The 11,238-nt window shown below is 43.4% G+C and overlaps 1 long non-coding RNA gene across 1 annotated transcript; it reads right to left on the bottom strand.

Annotated features, from left to right (window-relative positions):
• Positions 1-4,950: 4,950 nt before the first annotated feature.
• On the bottom strand, positions 4,951-10,771 carry LOC114012182 (uncharacterized). The gene is made up of 2 exons (XR_003554486.2): positions 6,386-10,771; positions 4,951-6,064 (listed from the first exon to the last, which is right to left on the bottom strand). It is a non-coding gene; the product is annotated as an uncharacterized LOC114012182 (long non-coding RNA).
• Positions 10,772-11,238: the final 467 nt, after the last annotated feature.

Genomic DNA, 11,238 nt, shown 5'->3' with positions numbered 1-11,238 from the left:
CACCAATTAGATTTTGCAAATGTACGTTTCAGGCAGTAATCAGAGTTATAAGGAGTGAATGATGGTAGAAATTCAAGACTGTATTTATCTTGTAACGCAATGTAGGCCTGTCTGCACCACCAAAAACCTGCAGCCTATGAAAATGAAGTCAGTTAAGAGCTGTTATACCTGCTACTTAACACCGAAGTGAGATTTTGTGTTTTACCTGGGTTTTGAGTTCTTGCCCATTTTCCTGTGAAGGGTCTGGTGGTGGAATGTACAGCCTTCTGTTCACTGTTGTGAATGGGCTTCAGATGTACACGCTGAACCTCATTAGGGTGTCGGTGCTTTCATGTGCATGTCTGGGAACTGGGTTTCATGATCCAGGAGGTCCATATGAGTAAAAAAAAAAAAACCACTCTAATCCACTATCTGCATATGCAGACTGATCTTCACGTCTTCTGTTTCCCAGAGGATACTTCTTGTATTCGCAAACTGTCACTACAGCTAGGGCTAGCCAGAAACTTCCTAAATTTTTCCTTCTTATAAATTGCTGGTAAGAGTTGTTTTTAAAACTTCATTGCATTTTTTTTTCCTGAAATAGTCCAGTATTAATGCTCTTTGTAGATAATTATCAGTCCATAACAGAATTTTCACTTGAAAAAAGAGACAGGCACAACAGCAGACATAGCCTGGGAAATTGGCAGATTTTGATAGAGAGGCTTCACTCTGTTCTACTTATTGCTGGTGACTGGCCCAGGTACCTGCATAGAGAGTACTCTGAGCTGTGGCTACACGTAATGCTCATCCCTTTTAACGCCCCCCATCAAACTGGAAAGCTTTGCAAAGTCTTAGGTTCATATGAATTAAAAGCCCTCAAAAAACATTTGAGGATGAAAAGAAATCTTGTTGGGAAGAAAACTTCAGCTGCTCTTTCCTGACCTAAAACCCTACCACTGCTTACAGCATGTCATTGCAACATCATTTTAAATTAAAAACTTGTTTATGAATTGAGTCATTTTTCTAGTGTCATGGTCCTTAATATACCCCAACTTTGGTACTGTGGAACTAGCTTACTGTATGCCTTCAAAAACACATGCACAAAATTTAAGTGTTGTGTTCTCAAAGTTTTGAACTTTTCTAGTGTCTCTTATGAATAGAGCTCACTGTAAGATAACTAAGTTTCATAGAAACATTTGAGTTTTTCATTCCACTTTCTGTATTTTCAACCTAACCCAAAGAACAGATCTGATTCACAGAGAACAGAGTTGTGTTGGCATTTATTTCCAAATCGAACCCCAGGATGACAAACCAGATGTGTGTTTAGGTTCACACCAGGAATTAGGGTAGTAGCCTATCTTGTCGCTGGTCCCTGGCCAAATACCATTTTCTTTAAAATGTCCTTTCTCTCCTTAACTGTGATATCTTTGGTTAGGTAGTATAATGCAAGTGAGAAAAGAAATCAGCAACTTCAGTAGAGACACACATTAATTTTTGCTGTTTCATATTTCTGTATCAGCAAAGTACAATCTGCATTCATTTTTCTAGTGTTTTTAATTTTTTCTAATACCCTTTCCAGTTCACTAGTATTTTCCAAGGTGAAAATCTCAGCTGTTTTCTGTTATAGTCTCCCACCTAGGAAGAAGATTTAAGATCAGTCATATCAGCAGTTTGTTCTTGCTGGCATCGAGATTATGTTTTCTCCCCCCCCTCCCTGTGTATCCTAATGCCTCTTTCTGTTCCCCGCCACAGCTCTGCTCATGAACTAGCCAAGCAAAATTAAAGCTTCCAGGCTTTCTAGCAGCAGGAGTCTCCTAGGCAAAGGTGACTGTGTGTCAGAAGAGTCTTGTGGTACCATCAAAAATCTTCCCATCTGATTATGGAGTCTTTTGCAAAAATTTGGGTTTGGCAGGGATTTACACTAAATCTGACACAGAATGAGAAAGCCATATTAAAAAAAAAAAAAAAAAAAAAAAAAAGCGCAAGTAACTGCTCATGTGAATGTAGCAAACTCCATTCTGGTTCTCCATTGACTTTAGACTTTATGACTTGAGAGCATGGAACTTCATATGGTCCTAATTAGGATGCCAGAGTAAAGAAATTATTTAGATCTTTGTTTAGTATTCTGTAGAAGGAGTAAGTCCTACAAGAGTGTCAGCTAGATCCATGGAGCTCTCTAGGGAAGGAGGAGAGCTAAGGAATCATGGTGATAATTTAATGTGTACAAATGCTGGACAAGAATAGTTAAACCTAATGAAAATGCTGCTGTTGTGATAGGCACTTCCCTTTCCGATGATATTTCTTGTATTTGCCCTCTTTGTGGGTGTCTTCTGTGGAGTTGTAAATCTATAATTAATGCAGCATAGATATGTGCACTAGTCATATTATTAAAATCTACCATGGCATTAGCTTTCAAAAATGGGTAACAAGTTGAAGCTAAAGCTGTAAAAAAATTACTTTTCTGTGAGGAGCTCCACCATACAAAGCATTGAAATTTATCTCAATATTATTTTATTAGAGCTTTTTAATTACTATGGCAGATAAGCAGGACTGGCCATTATCTTTGCAGAACATTTGTATTAATAGTGTCATACAATTTGCAATGATTGATACAGAATATCCTGTCCCAGTTAAGAGCTTAGGTGAAGCTGATACGCCAAAGCCCGTCTTCTGCAGGGCAGAAGGTTCCCCGTTCTCTTCCCTTGGGCTCCCGAACCACAGCCTTCCCTTCAGCAGTACGGCCAAAGGAAACATAACATCTCTCCGTGATGTGGTGGGTTGGCCCTGGCCGGACCCCAGGTGCCCACCCAGCTGCTCCATCACTGCCCTCCTCAGCTGGGCGGGCGAGGGAAGGGGTACGGAACAGCTCGTGGGTCGGGATGGGGGCAGGGAGGTCACTCGGTGGTTACCGGCACGGGCAAACAGACTCAACCTGGGGAGTTTAATTTATTACCAGTAAAACCCCTTCCCCCCACCCTCCCGTCTCCCCAGGCCCACCCTCACCCCCGGCGCCTCTCCCCCTCCCCACAGCGGCGCGGGGCCGGGGTCAGTCCCTCACAGCTGTCCCTGCCGCCCCTGCCCCCCATGGGGGGCTCCTCGCCCCCTGCCCCAGCCCGCCTGGCCGGGGGCTCCCCAGGGCTGCCGGGGGGGCTCTGCTCCGCGCCTGGAGCCCCCCGGCCTCCCCCTGCCCCGCCTGGTGCCCGGGGGCTGGGGCTCTCGCACGGCCTCCCCCCGCGCTCCGGCCGGGGCAGGGGGATTTTATTTCCCCCCTCGCACCCGCCGCCCCCGAGGCGCTGCCACCGCGGCTGCTGGGCTCGGCCCTGGCCAGCGCTGGGGCCGGCTGGGCTGGCACCGGTGACATCGGGCACGGGGGAAGCTTCCGGCACCTTCTGGCAGAGCCGCCCCGTAGCCCCCCGGCACTAACACCTTCCCGCAGACCCAGTGCACCTGAGTACACCAGTAACAACAAGCTGTGAATGCATCCATGGTAGACAGAAAATTAGTCACCCTTTTTGCTTTAAAGCAATCCTGCTGTTTTATAGAATACAAGATTATTTTGTAATGCAAAACTATGCTTTCATATACTTACCAGATAGTTTTCTGGGCTGGTTTTTTTTCCTTGTTTGTTTTGCTTGGTTTGTTTGTTTCCGATACATGAGTGAATCCCAGCAATTTATTTCAAAATGCAGCTTTGATACTTTGTTTCTTACTGGGATATTTGTAGCCATAATAAGGGATAAAGAAAAAAGAAAGAGTTCACATACCGTATATTCTAGCTTACCTATCATCTTCAAAAAAATTAAAATGTCAAGTACTAACACTAGATTTGAATTAGAAGTAGTGACTGCCTTCTTGTAATGCTACAGCACTCACCAAAGCCCTTTTACTGTTCCTGGTTTGGAGTGCATCTAGATTTAAATATTTCAGGCAAGAGTCATTTTTTTAGAGAATAAAATAACCAAATAATTATTTATGGATATCTTGTATCCTACAGGGTTCTGTAGTTCATCTCTGGGAGTTCCCATCTCTGTATTCAGAACACACATAATGAAACAATGAAGAAACTCAGGGATTGTAAGAGCACCACAAGAAATAATACCCATTTCGGCTTGTAATGAGATTTTTAAAGAACTACTGAGAAGATTTCAAATATCTATATTGGCTGCAAACAACTTTTTGTCCTTGAATTATCTTTACTTCATTCAATTCAGGACTGTTCAATGTTTGCATTATAACTTCATAGCACTTGAACTCAGATGCAGAAGAGGGTGATTAAGATCCGTCTCACTCCCTCTTCTTTGCGGGTCAAGGCAGTATTGTTCCTTAAATTATATTTTTCTGTTGTTTGCCTGGCCTGGATAAAGTTTTATTAGGCTACAGGCAAAGAGCCGCACAGCATGAAGATGAGGGTCCTGATTTTGGAAGCTGATAGATTTGCGCCCTGATACATGGAGGTAACTCCTACCAGTAAGTGTAGAATTGTTAGTAAGGACATCCACTTGTGTTCTCCAGGCATTAAAATATATAATTTATATGACAGCCAAGTTTTTGACCTCAAGAAGCTGCAGCTGTGGGCTGTGAGGAAGGAACAATCTTTTGGGGTGCGTTTACAAAAGTGAGAGAATACTAGGTTGAACTTTTTTTCTTTGAACTATGAGTCTTAAATCCTATTCAGACACTTGAAAAAAAAATCCAAGAAATACTTCTCCTAATTTTAAAAGTAAAATAGATTGTAGCTTTTCTATCAAACCTTGTAAGATTTACTTTTGTCTGGTGAATATAGGGAAGTGCTTTACCAGAGGGAGAAGTTAGGATTTGTATGGACCATAGAATTGTATGGCAGCCAATAGAATGCTGGAAAATTGGATTTATGCAACTGAAGATGCCATTACTTGCTAATTGTTGTACAATTTCTTCACAAAATAATATGAGGATAATTTAGCATTTACCAGAAATAATTAATATGATAAGCAGTTTTCTCAAGTATTTATTTTTTTAAAGCATTTGCACAGCTCTTTCTGGTCACAGTCTGGGGGTCACAGAAATAATTTGCAGGCCAATGTAGAAATGGCATAGTTAAGGGGGAAAGAAAAAAAAGGATAGCAAATGGAAGTTGCAGATTTTTGTGGTGTCAGATGGTTTGCCATGAGGTATAACTCAAATAGGCTGGATAGTTGCTGGTAAGAGTGTCTTTACCAAACATTCTCTTTTTTCAGTGTGTTTTTTAGTATTATTTTGTTAAATTGTAGTAGCTGGTTTTGAAGTATCAGAAACACTCTCCACATTGCCCTCCAAACTTTGAAAGCCAGAGCCCCTTCATGAAATTTTAACTACTGGCATCTCCTTTGTGTGAGCAAGTTACTTTACAGTCTCACTCTGTCTTTAAAGACTTTTTCTCCTTGATTTATGCATCCTTTGTCTTCCTCTCCCCTGTTAATCAAGTGCCCCTGTAGATCTTTGCAGCCATCTTTTAGTCCTTTGATAAGTACTAGAAAAGGGGAAAGACTTAAAAGACTATCTAAAGGATTGTCAATGGCACATGAGGTATCACTCCTTGAAATGAGCAGGGCTGCCCATGGTTGAGAGCTCCGGTTTCCCATCAAAACCTCAGACAAATCCCTCCATAGCCGAAATCCTCCTTTGCAATGGGAGCAGTTACTGACAGCAAACTGCAGTGTGGTGGGTTGTCAGGCTTCAGGTTATTCTGTGTAAGTTATGCTGAAGTAACTGTCCTTGTGCTTACACACAGCATATGCGAGGTAGTGCCCCTTATTCTGAGCTTTTATCATCTGGAGAATCCTGGGTGCACATTTGCTGAGCTCTTTTGTTTTGCTTTTCCTTGACAGAGAGACCAGCTTCCCAGAAGAGGATTCACACCAGCCTGTTAGCTCAGTGCACAGCTCCATATGGCCGCACATTCCTCACTGTTTACAAAAAGTTGCCACAAATAAGTTGATGCACTCATCCATTTCCTGAAATGCTGCAGAGAAGCCCTCACGCAGGTAGGATGGATGTGAGAGACAGGTCTGTGATGGGCAGCTTCTGGGAAAGGAGATGTGGCAGGGGCAAAGGGTGAAGCACAACCCTGAAAAAGAGGTATTCAAACCACAGCGCTATATGGGCTGCTAGGAGGAAAATTAACTCCATCCCAGCTAGACCCAGAACACACACCAGGGATGTTCAGTTCACCAAAAAAAAAAAATATATATATATATATATATATAAACAGCCAATTGCCCTTGACCCCACCTGCAGCCAGCCTTACAAACGTCCTCATGAGATCCCCAAGCCAACCCATCGGTTTTCCCCAGCATGTAGGGCTCAGCTTTTTCTGCAAGCCAAATTCTGCCCTAATCGGTGAGACCTGTACAAACACAGTTGGCAGTGGGGTTTGAGTGGGACTGACCTCTTCCTGATGTTTCCTCAGGGCCACGGGTGGGCAAGCAGCATCAGCATCCTTCCCTCTGCAACGTGGCCTCAGTTCATTGGCAACCCAGGAAAAAAAGAAGGGCAAAATTCCTAATGGCAGCCTACTGCTATGAGGGTTAATGGGGTGTGGATCTGCACAGTAAAACTATCAATCTCAAAGCAGCTCTTCAGAGAGGCAACATACTTGGAATCATTTTTTCCCCCCTTTCTCTCTGTCTGCACACGTTGCCTCATGTGTGGAGCTTAAAATTACTAAGCACACGTAAATTTTTGAGCTGGAATTCTCTGGGTGCAGTTAGATATACAAGCCAAACCCGTAAATAAACCATTTAAAAAGTGAATCCTGTAGGGAAGACAAAAATGAAGGAAAAGCAGCCACTGTCAGAGCAAATAGTTTGCCTGGCATTCATATACTTGACCACTCGCAGTTTTCTGTGGCTTCAGTGAGGGTTTCAGCCCTCTACGCATCTGCTTTCCAACAGGCATCAGTGTAAGGGACCAGAAAGACGAGCTACATACCATGAGCACAGCTAGCTGTGTGTGGAAGAACACTCCCCGTTTTTAACTCCCCAACACTGAGAGGTAGTATGGACTAGTTAATGCCCTGGAGCTCTTCCTTCAATATCAATTACTACTCAGCTTAAAAAAGAACATTCCCCAACTAGAAAAGATAAAAGGGTTGTGAAGACCATGCTTGGGTCCAGCAGCTTAAAATGAGCTTTTTTTTTTTCTTGTTTGGATTTTTTAAGCTATCAGTACAACACCAGTAGCTTCAGTACACCTCCATTTCAAGCTGATCTCAGTTCCACTGCTGTCTGTAACTCTAGAGTATTTCCTTAGAGCAGGGTGAAGAATGCTACTCACAGGGTTAATTCTGTTTTCATACCTCCAATGTGTCCCTTGCAGGAGAATTAGGCAAGGCTGGAGGGACCACAAACCAAGGCCAGGTGATGATACATCTCCACTGCCGCTTTTCTCTCATCCTCTACACTTGTGCCAAAGCATCTTCCTCACTTCTCCAAAGCCAAGGGTAAGCCTGCATCAATAATGGTAATTGCTTCACTTCCTTCACCTGTAGCTTTATTATACAGGTGTGTCTGAGCACATGTTGTTGGGGTCACAGCCCTGGTAGGCTGTGGGTTGGTGAAGGGCCTCTAACCAACAGCAGTGGGCTTCTCTCTGCTTCTGCAAAGAGCCTTGGAGCTGGAGAGAGGTTGTAAGGGCTGGAGGGGAGGCCAAGAGTGGAGTGACTGTTTGGAAGAAAGCAAGCACCATGAATTAGTCTGGCAAGTAAGTAATTTGAGGTTAGTTTTCTGTATGTTCCTCTTGCTTGAAACCATCCTTCTGTGAGGTGTTGTGAAGAAGGCTTGCTGTTCCTCTGGGGGGGAAATGAGGTTTGTTGGAAGAGTTGTGTCCTCAGAAGTTTCTGCTGTGATAGCAAAGAGGCAGGCTGGGGGGAAGAAGTTTTTTCAGTTTGTTTGTTGGTGTTTTGTTTTTGGGGTTTTTTTTTCATTTGATCAATTGATCCCTTCAAAACAGTATGGGCTGATTTATTTGCCTGAACTGATGTCATTGGTATTCTATTTATCTATAGAAAAAGTGCAGCTGATGCTGCCACAGGTATAAGAAAAGCTTTTCTATTTTAAGCACCTGCCTATCAAGTGTCTTACCATAAATTTATCTCAAGTAGAGGGATCACTAAGTGACACCTTTTCATCACTATCAAATTAGATTTGGACAAAGGATGTTGACATAAGACTCATTGACTTTGCCATCACTCCTAAATCATAGACCTTTCCTACTACTGACATGATTTAAGGAAATACAGTTGTGCCCTCGAATATAAATATATATTTAAAAAAAAAATAAGGCTTGGATATCAGCTGCTTTCTTTTCTGTCTGTGAGAAACATGCTTATCAACAGGCGGAAATAATTTGGCTCTTGCAGGATAGAGATACTGGTCTATGGTGTCTTTTAACACTGTTTTTAAAAAAGGCTGGTAAGCCCGACCAGGGTATCAATGAGCAATTAGTGCAGTGCAGGCTTCTTTCTTCACCTCAGACATTTGTTTTTGACAAAGTGATGATGGGAGGGTACATAAATAACACTTGAACTGCAGAACATACACCATCACTTCCTAAACAGGGCACGGGGAATGCAAATGGCAGTCTAGGATAATAAGCAAGTGTTAGCTAATTAAATTTTACCTGTGCAGGGTGTACTCTAACTCTTGTTCTTGGTACAAGACTAGACATGGGTGAGTTGCACAAAATTAAAATAAAAAAGAACCAATATAGTGTAGCTTTCTTCTTCAAACTCAATTAAAAATAGTTAGCATCTTTTAAAAACTTTTTAAATGCAGGGAATGGCAAGATTACACTTTTGCATGTTCTTACAAGTTCCTTTCTCTTGGCATGCAAGCAAGTTGCCAGTCATCGTGGAAAATGTTTTGGCAGTACCTTTCTGACATTTCTGTGTGGGAGGTGTAAGAAATAGGGAGTTTGTTCTTTGCTGTAACCATTCTTTCAAGAAGTGATTTTTGAGGTGGAGTTGCTTTCTGAGAGCTAAGGGATGGGGGTTGTCAGAGACCTCCAAAGGAGGGAATTGCAAGGCTTATTTTTGTAAAGAGACCATTTTATATTATTTTTACTCCCTGTGCAATAGCCTGATGTGAACAGACTTATATGCTGGGTACGACCCCTTTCCCACCAAACTCCAGCCTCCTGGGACCCAAGTCCAGCACCTCTAATGCCTTCAAGGGGGATTTCCCAACTTGTGCATGGGTCCTTGGAGCCCTTTGGGTGGGAAAGAGCAGGGGAGTTCAGAGCAGACAGGAGTAATGCCCCCAGCACAGATTTCTCCTCCATGATGACACCTAAAAGCCCTGTGAGCCAGGTTTCTTTGGAAACAAGACTCCGCATAAATCATGTGTGTTCAAACCAAGGGTGGGCAGTCTCTGCTTCACCTGACCTCGCAGGTGTCCCAGCTGCAGGCTGTGCTGCCTCACCAGTGCCCTGCCTGCCTTCTCCCTCCCCTCCCCTGGCTGCTGGTCACGATCACAAACGTGCTGCCCCTTGTTTAATAAACACGTGCCCCAATTTGACCCTACCCAAGTCTCCTCCAGCCAAGCTTACCCGAAGCCTTTTCCCACTCCATTTCATGCCTGCAAGTGAGCAAAACCCAGCAGCCCTGCCCGGCTCCGTCAGCAGGTAAAGCCTTAGTGTGGGGCAAAGCCACTTCCCATTTCTTCTTGCCACCTCCGCCAGGAAGGCAGGTACGTACAGGGGCAGCCACGGTCAGGTGCATAATCCTAGAACCTGCCCCAAACTCTTTTTGGATCAAGGCTGGAGTCTCCTCAATGCTCTCTTTTCAGCAGGCTTGCCTTCTTCCATTAATCCTACTTAAGGTAGAAAGCAGTGCAGCAACACGCTCTTATCATCGTTTGTGTAACTGTAAGCACTCTGCTGGGTGACTAAATTGCCCAGCCTTCCCCATGTCAGCCTTGAGCTGAAAAAATTATGAAAAAATTAGACTAATGCAAGTCACAAGAGGCAGGAGGAAAGAACATTTTTGGAGGGCCAGCATGCAAACCAGTCTCCTGGAAAAGAGTGCTCTATGTGAAAGATCTCTAAACTGTGAAGGTTTTAAAGGGCACGGTCACAACCCTCCTGTCGAGGAGCTGTTGAACTGTGGCAGGTTGCCGATGGGCCGCAGTCAGTGGAAACTTTGACTCTTGCCTTGAGCTGGTGTGAAATTAAAAGCCAAAGGCCAAGGCTGTTTCACTACCCGGGAAAAAAAAAGTGGTGGTAGGGGGAATTTGAATGCAAGAAAGCCTGGTATTTATGAAACTGTTGGGGTGAAAAAGGATTTAGTCAAAAATCCAGCCATTTTTTGAGAAAGTTTTTCCAAGCTTTTTGATTTGGTCATCTTTCCTGTTTAGTTTCTTCTTTTTGGTCATCATCAAATGACAGTACAATAATAGATTTCTAGGGCAGTTTTGCCTGTAATCCCCAGGTACACTGGGGATGTGTGTGATTATTTTGTTTGGTTTTATATTTATTTTGCAAGCCATGCTAGCTAAGTGTTGGTCTATAAAGATAGAAGCAGAGTTAACCTGGATCTGTCTTCCATTTACTTTGCAATTAAAGCAGGGAGTTGAAGAAGAGCATCTGTCTTTAGGTTCTTGGACTTCAGCTGGATTTACACCCTGGGAAGGACTTAGCTTTGGCAATTCACTACTCTCCCATTGTTGCAAAGTGGAAAGGTGTTCATTTAATTTACTCTGTAGTGCCATCCCAGGCAGGCAGACACTGGGGGTCAGATGTTGCCCTGCATGGTTGATGCTGTAACACCTGAACTTGGTGCAGCTGGTAGCTCAGCAGCAAATGCTGTTCATCTCATTTTTATTGGGGTAAAGACAGAGGCAAGTAGAAACAAGCAGACCTATGTAGGTATGTGAATCTGTGTCATGGAAACCAAGAATTCTGCATTTAGAATTTCATTCTGCTCAGCCTTGAGCCTAAATGCCAGGCACGTTATCAGACCTATAGCCTCACAGTAGGCAGGACTTCTGGTTTTTTATTACTGCTTGTCCCTGAATAGCAGCTAGTAAGATCATTCACCACTTCAACTGTAGCTTTCCAGCTTTTAATACCTTACAGCCACTATTGCACCTTAAACAGCTATTTTATTTTTTTAAGGCCTTCCTCACAGCCCTATCAGTCACCCTCTCCTTTGCTCCTGTGTGGTGGTTGAGCCTTTCCCAGCTGTGGAAAGGTTCTTTCCTTTCCTGAGTTGTCCATCTTGGGGCTGCATGAGTTTCCAAATCC

This window comes from Falco peregrinus, chromosome 4 (genome assembly GCF_023634155.1).
Source record: "Falco peregrinus isolate bFalPer1 chromosome 4, bFalPer1.pri, whole genome shotgun sequence".
Classification (NCBI taxonomy): domain Eukaryota; kingdom Metazoa; phylum Chordata; class Aves; order Falconiformes; family Falconidae; genus Falco; species Falco peregrinus.
This window is presented reverse-complemented; position numbering and strand designations above follow the sequence as displayed.